Consider the following 9,639-nt stretch of genomic DNA (forward strand, 5'->3'; position numbering starts at 1 on the left):
TGTTTTTAGAAACTTTTTATAACAATAAAACCCCTTTTAATATCCACTCCAGTTCTTATGTTATCCCCATCCTTCACATTTTACCATCTCATGTCGGGGACGTAACAACATACACAAACTATTGCAAGCGCCTTAACTAGAGCTCAGTCAATTTGTGTAATTTCATCCAATGGTTTACGTAAAAACTAACACTTTTATATACGTGTTTGAAGCCACTATGCAACAAAGCTCTGCCTGATCAACACTATAAATGATAAATGATCCGCACTTGTATAGTGCCTCTTAGAGTAAGGACTCCAAAGCGCTTTACACTACAGTGTATCATTCATCCATTCACACACACATTCACACACTGATGGTGATGAGCTACGATGTAGCCACAGCTGCCCTGGGGCACACTGACAGAGGCGCCCCACTATTTAATTCAGTCATTTGTTATTCTCCCAATCAAGTACTAACCAAAACCTCATGCTTTATGCAAAACATTAAATGATTTTCAACATACCAATCTTTACAGAAAACATAAAGCCCTAAAAAACTGCACATAAAATATATTTTAAAAACAAAATTCACTCATCACTTAGAGCAGTAGTTCCCAAACTTTTCAGCCTGACCAACAGATGTTCCTTCATATTTTTATGTTATTTATAAATTTTCATTACGTTTGGAAAGTTTTAATGTATATATAAATATATAAATCTCTTAAAATTTTATGTTTTACTTGTTTTATGATTATGTGGCACACTTGACTTCCATACAACACGTCTGCCTCTTTTTACGGCTTTTTTTTTTACATTGTCGCTACATCTGTCACGTTTGCGGTATTTTACCATCATTTCTACATCCATCACGTCCCAGAGAAGGTTAAACAAACATCAAACCCAACTTTTGGAGCTTGTAAACTCCACACACTCTCATGCAGCACCAGATGTCTGATGCTGCAGCAGCGTCAATCTTCCTGGCTGGATGAGTGGATTTCTTCATCAGAGTCAACATTCTGCTTCATAATCAGAGTCAGTCATTACCAGACAAAGTGATCAGTCTGCAAAGACCAGAACTGCCGGCAATTATACGATTTATATAATATTTGCACACTTCATGCTGCGCGCTCCTCTCCCCGACTGGGAGCCTCTTGGCGGGAGGCGATTTTCAAACTCTAAAAACTCCCAAACTTTGCTCAGCCTGAAGGTTACACATCTCCACTATCTTCTGATGTAAAGTAGTAACTTCATGAGGGATCATATTTGTAGATGAGACTTGTTAAAGTCAGCAATGAGGCTTTGGCACGTATAACGAGTAAGTCCCAACACTGACAACAACGTAATGAAACTAGAACCAACATGCATAAACAGACAGATCAGTCCCGCCTACTTGCACTGATGGTCTTTTTTAAATACGCAGTAATCGCTGCTTGTCTTTTTCGCTTCATCCTGCATCCTAGCAGCAACCACTTTGGCGCCTCTGGAGTCGTTGTTTGTTTACGTCATGCTGCATTCAATGTAATTGGAAAAAGGAGCTTCAAGCGCTTAACTTCCGATTTTGTTTTCTTTCTGGCCTTAGTGCGGGGGGACGAATCGGGGTCGATCTGAATCTGGGGGGGGACAGATCCCCCCCCCCTTCCCCCACCCTATCTGCACACCTGACCACCAGTGCACCAGTGCGGTGAAGTCATCGGAGGTCGTGTTGTCAAAAAAATCGATACCTAGATAAAAATCGAAGCTAAAAGTGGTATCTAAATTAGATATTACATCCCTGTGGTATCGATATTATGGACTATTATACACTGCCTTCTTCAAGTACACCGACACGCACGACAGCCAGATGCCGTAAAGCAACCTTCGCCTCCCAGACAAACAGAAGAAGACGCCGCATGGCTACATTGCAATTTCCCACGCGAGTTGTCTCCGATCCAAGTTTTGTCTGCCAAATAAATAAATAAAAACATAAGCAGCGAATTTGGGAGGCGCTTCACAGCCCAACTTAATTAGCATACCAAGCCCGACACGCAGTTGTATATTCACGCTTATGTGCTTAAAGGAAACTCCCGTTTATTGCAACCCGGACTTAATTTCTAGCATGCAGTACGTTTGTTTACTCACGCTGACAACTTTGGTGCTACTTGGATTCCCCGGGGTATTTAGATCCATCGGCGAATCGCCATCAGCGTATATCCATATAACGGGTGCGAACGGACACCCATGGTGCAGCCTCGAAATAAGACATTATCTGCACCAAAACATCTTCATGTCGAAAGGTTTTGTTAGGAATCATTAACATGATTCCCCTGTTCGTTTGGAGCGGGTCTGGGATTTCTAGGCGTGAACAGAATAGCTGCAGCTAATCTAACCGGCGCTTTTAATGACATCACTGCCGTGCGCCAGTCTGTTTTTATTAAGATTACCGGTAGATGTACCTTTGTCCTACTGTGGAGAAATTCATTTTCTCCCTTTATTGACCAACTGAGTTGTTCAAAAGTACAGAACAAAATATATGGCATTACATCTTATGACAAAAATGCACCTTAAACAGAGTTTAAGCAGCAAAACATCACTCTGCAAATAGTGTATATAGTGAGACAATTCATGATTAAAGTGTTAACTTTCGCCAGTTTTTGTATGCACGTTTAAAAAATGCTGATACTTGAAAGGTTTAAGCACTTAATACACTTAATTCTTAACATTTAATTTTTGCAATATAAATTGAGGAATGTTATTTTTTGAATAAACTTGTTCAATAAATTGGTGTTTTTAAATAGTATCGAAATCGAGTATCGAGTTTTTTTTCCCCCAGTATCAAATCAAGTTTGAAATTTTAGTATCGTGACAACCCTAATCGGAGGACAAAACAGGTGATGTGCTCCGCTCCGCAGCAGCGAAACGCATCAGGCACAAATAAAAGGCATGAAAGCATTTAAGGATATGAGCCGACATAAACGGTCACGTGTTAAATATTGTTTTTGAGGTGGCGACACTTTGAGAACGTTACTGTGGCCGTGCTCAGGGCGCTGCTGTCTGGAGCGCATCAATGATCAGAGCTCTGCGCCTCTCAGCTCAAAATAATCCCAGAAGAGTCCACATAGATAATGTAAAATAAGTAGAACCAGGATTGTTTTCTGACTCCCCCCTGGGTGTGTAAGTTGAGGCCTTCCAGGGGAGCATGACGCCCTTTCAGATGAGCCAGGTTATCTTTAGCTCACCCGTAATTCAAACCCTGCGTATAGCACAAGGTGGTCGCGTGAGACTACAAATATGCATCACGAAAAGCGAAGTCATCGAACCAGACCAAAAAAAAAAGTGCTGCAAGGTAGGGCTGCTCAATTAATCGAATTTTAATCCCAATTACGATCTGAGTTTTGAACGATTATAAAAACAAAGCAAGCCGATTATTTGCTCCTCCAATTTGCGCTGCCCTGAGTTGCAAATGAAGCGCTCCTCCCACAGTGTTGCCAACTTAGCGACTTTGACACTATTTCCAACAGCTTTTCAGACCCCCTTCTTGACTTTTTAAATCCTAAAAGTACCTGGCGAACACCTGAGAAACATTTCTGGTAACCCTTAGCTACTTTCTGGATAACTGTCGTCGACATTTCCTGCAGGTTAGCTAAACACTCTGCCTGCGCTCCGGACCATTCTTCAGGACATCCACCATGTCCGTAACAAGTCCGGACCTGCTACTAGGGGCTTCGTCCGGATAAATTCCGGAACACGTTATCCGGATGTTTGTATTCAGACAGAAAGGTCTTACGGACAGATTCCGGAACATTTCCGTTTTTCATGGCCTGTCTGAAGGGGGCTTAGGAAAGGGAATGACGTAGTGATGTGTCAGTCGCTAAAGAAACGGCTCTCAGAGCTGGCTCCCTGTGGATTAACCAGAGTGAGTGACACACACCGTACCTGCGGACTCCTGAGCCGCTAAAATCGGCTAAATGTGCCCGTGCAGCGCGCTAAACACACGTGCAGCTTGCCCCTGATTGCTGTGAGACCGGGTTGGGGGGTGGGGGGTGCAGCTGTGGTTGGGACAATTATTACATCAACTGATGGACCTGTAGATAAATAGTTTATAAATAAAGTATAAACAGATAGAAATAAGTTCCTCACACTGATAAATAATAACTAACCTCTCTGAGGACACGGTGCTAGTGCACTCTCCTACAGCACCTTGACACTAGGGCCCGACCGATATATCGGCCGATATAGGGGTCATTAACACTATCGGCTATCGGCCAAAAAGATGGCCGATATTGCGCTACCTATCCAGCAGATGGCGCCAGCTTTATAATCTCATGTTGTGAGGCTCCATTCCTCGAGGGGTGGAGCCACCGTCACGGCACACATGCAGCGGAGAAGCAGAAGCAATTCGGTCAAGCAGAGATGACGGTGATGAGGAAGTAGGAGGTAAGTCTTCAGTTTTAAGCATATTTGTTGTGTCAGTGGTAAGTTGAACGGTAAAATAAGCAATGACAAAAGTATGTTTCCCCTCAACATGCTTCCTGAGTTTATTGTGTGCCTCGAGGCCTCGTATTGAAAAGCTAACCTGAAAAAATAAAATAAAACTGCCGCAGCATTACGCTCTATGCAGAGCTCACGCTGCTTCCCCTTTAGTCATGCAGGGCAGTAACATTGGCCTTTTTCTGGTAGACATTCTGGAATATTCTCAGACAATTTCCTCCGCTCTTCTTCAGCAGTCTTTTCAAACGCGGTTCAGCCACGGCTCGCAAAAAAAATAGTGCAGACGCCAAAACGATCGCTGCATGGCGTGGGCAGAGCGCCGGCGCGCAGCGCTTCGGCGGCCCGTGCGGCCTATAGAATAGGATAACAAGGGTGACGAATGAAGGCGGTCCCTGTTTCGCAGCGCTTCGGCGGCACACGATCGTTGTCGCAGCTGAGGACGGGCGAGGGGGGGTTGGCAACAAAGCAATGAAATGCTGTGCAGGGATTCCCCCCTCCTCTTCCTAGCTGGGAGAGGAGTAGGGGCAGTAATACGAGAAAATAAACATTCCTCTCTTTAATAGAATAAATCTATTGTATTTTTTCAGCCTTATATTTTACATAAGGCTTATACATTGCCACATACTAGTCATTTAACGCATCTTATTTTTATTTTCCTAATACTGTCGGCTTTGGAAAGGAAAACACAAAAGTGTAAAACTCCACAGACTCAGAAAACAAAAAACTTGAATGTTAGATTTATACTGACTGAGTTTGAGTGTTCTGTTGTTTTTGAGATTGCAAAATAAATCTTATTTGCATTACTTGGAAACCCTAGTGAGTTATTGAGACAGTTCTTTGGTGTGTAATAGAGAAATAAGTTAGCATCAAAAAGGCAGAGAATGAAGGGTTTAATCTTAAGAACATTTGTATTTATTTCTTTTTTTTTGTGAGGGAGATTTATCGGCCATTATATCGCTATCGGCCTTTGTTAAAAGTTTTAGATCTGTATCGGTCCCAAAAAAAGCATATCGGTCGGGCCCTTCTTGACACGACTAAATACATATTATGCAACATTTTGTGAACATCAATTTATTTGCATTTATTTGTTATAAATGCTGCTGTATAATTCTTGCTGTCAGTATTTGCAAGATTGGTATTTGGGTCAGTACTGGTTAGACTTAAATGAGTTAAACCAAGGTCTATAGCCCTTGGGTCATAAACTATGAGCTATAAGTATATTGGTCTTTTTATACTGGGACCAGGAGTTATTTTAGTGATCATCTTGTTTGTTATTTATTTTTGTCCTGATTGTTCCCTGAGCAATTATGACTGAATAAAAACAAATAAATTCAACATAAATTGAAAAATCATCTTAAATGATCGAGATCTCAATTTCAGTCACAATAATCGTGATTATTATTTTTGCCATAATCGAGCAGCCCTACTGCAAGGTCAGCAATCTTCCCACAGGAGGAAAGAAGCACCACAAATCTGGTCGTGTGGTGAGTAGCAGCTACGCTAGAGGAGAGATTATGATGTGACGTCACATATGCAACCCGCATTTCTGGTGTTAGTCATGCTAATTACGAACTTTTACAAGCTGATATATCTCAAAGTACGTGACTGGCGTGGTCGAAACACCCATCATTACTTTTCATTAAAACTGCAGTACAACACGTGTGATCCAGGGCGTAAGGCAGAGCGGATTAGAAAACAGCGTTTTTAGCCCCGTTGACTTGCCTTCCTTTTCTCGTTCTTCCGGGGACCCGTGAGCCGACCGGAGAGGGAGGAGACGTAGGCTCCCCATAACCTTCCTTCCATAGACTCTTTTGGGCTTTTCTCACTTTAAAGTTCTCGTTATATTCTTACACACTGCACCTTTAAATCTCCACCAAACATGTCAACATAATTCCGACCCGCAGCTGCGTTAAGTCAGATGCACCAGCAGGAACCCACCCACCCGCAGACACCACTAACACACGTTTCAGGTAAACATGGCTGTTTGGGAACTAGTACAGCAAACACACTAGACTTGATGAGTGACCTTTCCGGAAGCAACCAGCAGCAGCGTGCTGTTGGCGAGTCACTGGAGCGTCACGCTGCGTCACATTAAGCCTCACGTCTGTGTGTGGAGCTCATTATCATTACTACTGCTGTCTTAAACCAGTGAGAGACCTGTAGCTTTAGCATACGCGCTGACCACATGGGTGGTGTCCGAGACAACACAGTCCCTAACTCCACCTCATTACACTGCACACCGGAACACCGACGGTCCGGTTCTGGTCCAGTCGAACCCACCTTTCTGACAGCCTTGTGTTCGCCTCTCCGGACCGTTTCCGACAAACGTTTCCCCGGTTCACGCAGCAAAGTCATACACGGGAAAGATGAGCTGCAACTTCTGCACGGTGACGTCACAGGCGCGCAGAGTAGACTCGTCTGGTTCCGGCGAAAGTTTCAAAATAAAACCCCTAACTTATTTGTATGGTTGGGTGAACTTTTTGAGACTAAAACGAAGCAAAACCAGAAATAATTAGTTGTGGTTTTTAGGACGTTATACTCATTAACTTAAAGTGTATGTTACATGTAATTAAATCTACTTGAAAGATCACATGCTGACTATAATTTTGAAGGCACCCGAATTTGTGATTTTAGGCTGTAAGTAGTTCCCAGATGATTTCTAGGATTACCGAGGGAATTAAATACATTTTCAGGCAAAGACTGAGGAGTTGGCAGGAGCACTGTTTCCTCAGAGAAAGGCCACAGAGTATGTTGCGTTATTCATGACTGCGACACAGTTGTCAGCCAGATATTACAGGAGATTTGGAAACCTGTATGGTTCGTCAGTGATTCAACCAATCAGCTTGCAGAGCTAAGCCACCGCCCCCTGCGCTGCCTCTCCTCTCCTGACAGCAGGTCTCCAAACGCACCTCGTGAGATGTTTTATTTGTTTTAGAAGAATGTTTTTCCAGCAGTAAAAATAGACTTGATGGAAAATCTTAAAGCACTTGATGTTCCTGAAGGATCCTCAGGTGTTCTCCCACCAATGTGGAGATGCTTTCCGTTAAACGGAAAGTCAGACTTTCACAGGCATCCAGATAATCTCAGAAAAGAGGTTTTTGTTTGTCAAGAGCACTACAAGGTTCCATTTATAATCTACATGAAGGTGTAAAGAAAACAGAAATGACTGAATGCACTTTAGTTCTTGCTGGTGTGTTTTTCAAATCAAATCAAAGATATTAATCCCAGAGGGAAATTCTTTCTTTAGCTACCTCACCAATGTGTTTATCAAGAACTTTACATGTGACATAATAGTCCACCAAAGTGCTGTGGAGAGAAAACATCATAAAACTATAAACTGTAGGTTTTATTTATTTAATTTAAAAATGTGTTTTTATAAATAAATATTTATATTTATATATATATATATATACATATATATATATTTATAGACATATGCATATGTATATATATATATAAATATAAATATATATATACATAAATTCATATGCATATATATGTATATATATGTATATATTTATATACATATATATATTTATATTTATATACAGATATATGTATATAAATATATATACATATATACGTGTACATATATATGAAGCGTTTGTGTGTGTGTGTGTGTGTGTGTGTGTGTGTGTGTGTGTGTGTGTGTGTGTGTGTGTGTGTGTGTGTGTGTGTGTGTGTTTAAAAACAACATCTGTAATTTCTTTGCCTGAATCTACTTTTCCACTGCAGGAACTGGAGTCAGACACAAGGGGGTGACGTTAAGTCTGAACTTGACATTGTGTTTGAGAGCTGCTGTTCCATGTCTTGCTTTTTCCACCAATCACCCGTTAAGGTTCCAAACAGCAGGGCACAGTTCCAATGATCCCGATCCCAGGTGCAGAAAGCCCTGCTGCTCCTCTGACCCTTCACCGACTTGCATTGTCTGGTTTAAACGTTAGTAAATAACCCAAATAGATGTAACTCTTCTATTTGAAGGTTCACTGCATATCCTTTGTTTTCACTTAAGAGAATCACTGTAAAGAATAAAAGGCTATCTATAATTAGGGTCCTCCAGTTTTTCTTGAGGCTGCAACCCTTCAGTAGCATCTACAAAGATATAACAACCATCAGCCAGCGAAAAGGTCAGACCTTCACGAGCCTCTGAGCCCAGTGCAACCACAGAGCTGAAGGAAAGTCGGAGCCTACAAATCTAGACCTACTGCAGCAGCAAAATCTCTAGCCATGCTCCGTTGTGGCCACACTGAGTTGAGCAATTTTAGGTCGGGCCAATCACAGTGCTCTATGTTTGTAGGGAGAGGTTTGGCGGGCTTAGCACCAGTGGAGAAAAACTACAAACATGGCATCGGCTCAGGAACAATGCTCGTTTAAAAAGCTTCGGCATCAACTTTGGATGATTTAAACTTGAGATTTTCTTGAGACATGATCAGATAGAGGTACCCAAGTTTTTGATTTAGGAAAAGGAAAGACCTTCTGCTTCTTTGTATTGTGGACCGTGCTGTTGACTGATTTCTGTAGTGATGAATGCATTATGCTGTTTGTTGCTCTGATTGGTCCTAGTGTTGTCCAATAGCATGCAGAGACTGTTTGAAAGACAACCGTAGACGTGGCCATCCTATAGAATTACATATATAGGACGACTTGCCAGGCTTGAAAAGTTTAGTTTTCTAGCAACTTTTCAGCGTTTGACATTTGACCTGATGAGTTATTCACTCTTCAGATCAGGAACACTGTTTAACCATGATGTCATGATGCTGTTTTGCACAGCAGACTTATGAAAACTCACCAACAGCTGTGTTTGATGAGGCTGGAGGTGCTCCCAGCAGCTTCCTTACCCCGGCGTGTGGAGAGTGTCCTGACATGAACAGAAAATATTGATGGAGCCCGTCTCTCCCGCCCAAGATCTTAGACACCAGCCTTGCAGGCAGAAGAAAAGCCTGAGGGCTGAGGAGCTCTGAACTCATGAACTCTCACCCTTCCAGTAGGATTTCAGGTGCTTATTAATGACCGTAGGATAGGCTGACCTGAGTAACGTGTTTAGTTCTCCATGTCTGACGTGCTGATGAATGACAATAATGAACAAAACCGCTGAAATCAACGTCTTTTTTAAAGTAAGGTTACAAGTTCTAAGTTGTTGTCCGTGTGAGGATTCAAACACAGTCCAGACGTCACAAAGGCTCTGCTGTAC

At 42.1% G+C, this 9,639-nt stretch overlaps 1 protein-coding gene across 2 annotated transcripts in view; it reads right to left on the reverse strand.

Moving 5' to 3' along the window:
• Window positions 1-6,864, reverse strand: part of aass (aminoadipate-semialdehyde synthase) — a 72,639-nt gene extending 65,775 nt beyond the window's left edge. Inside the window, exon 1 of one of the 2 annotated variants that reach the window (XM_015965645.3) lies at window positions 6,729-6,864. The gene's annotated coding sequence lies outside the window, so the exon portion shown is untranslated. The remainder of the gene's footprint in view (window positions 1-6,728) is intronic. The other variant, XM_015965646.3, reaches the window with a different exon arrangement.
• Window positions 6,865-9,639: the final 2,775 nt, after the last annotated feature.

The sequence above is a fragment of the Nothobranchius furzeri genome, chromosome 14 (genome assembly GCF_043380555.1).
Source record: "Nothobranchius furzeri strain GRZ-AD chromosome 14, NfurGRZ-RIMD1, whole genome shotgun sequence".
Classification (NCBI taxonomy): Eukaryota; Metazoa; Chordata; class Actinopteri; order Cyprinodontiformes; family Nothobranchiidae; genus Nothobranchius; species Nothobranchius furzeri.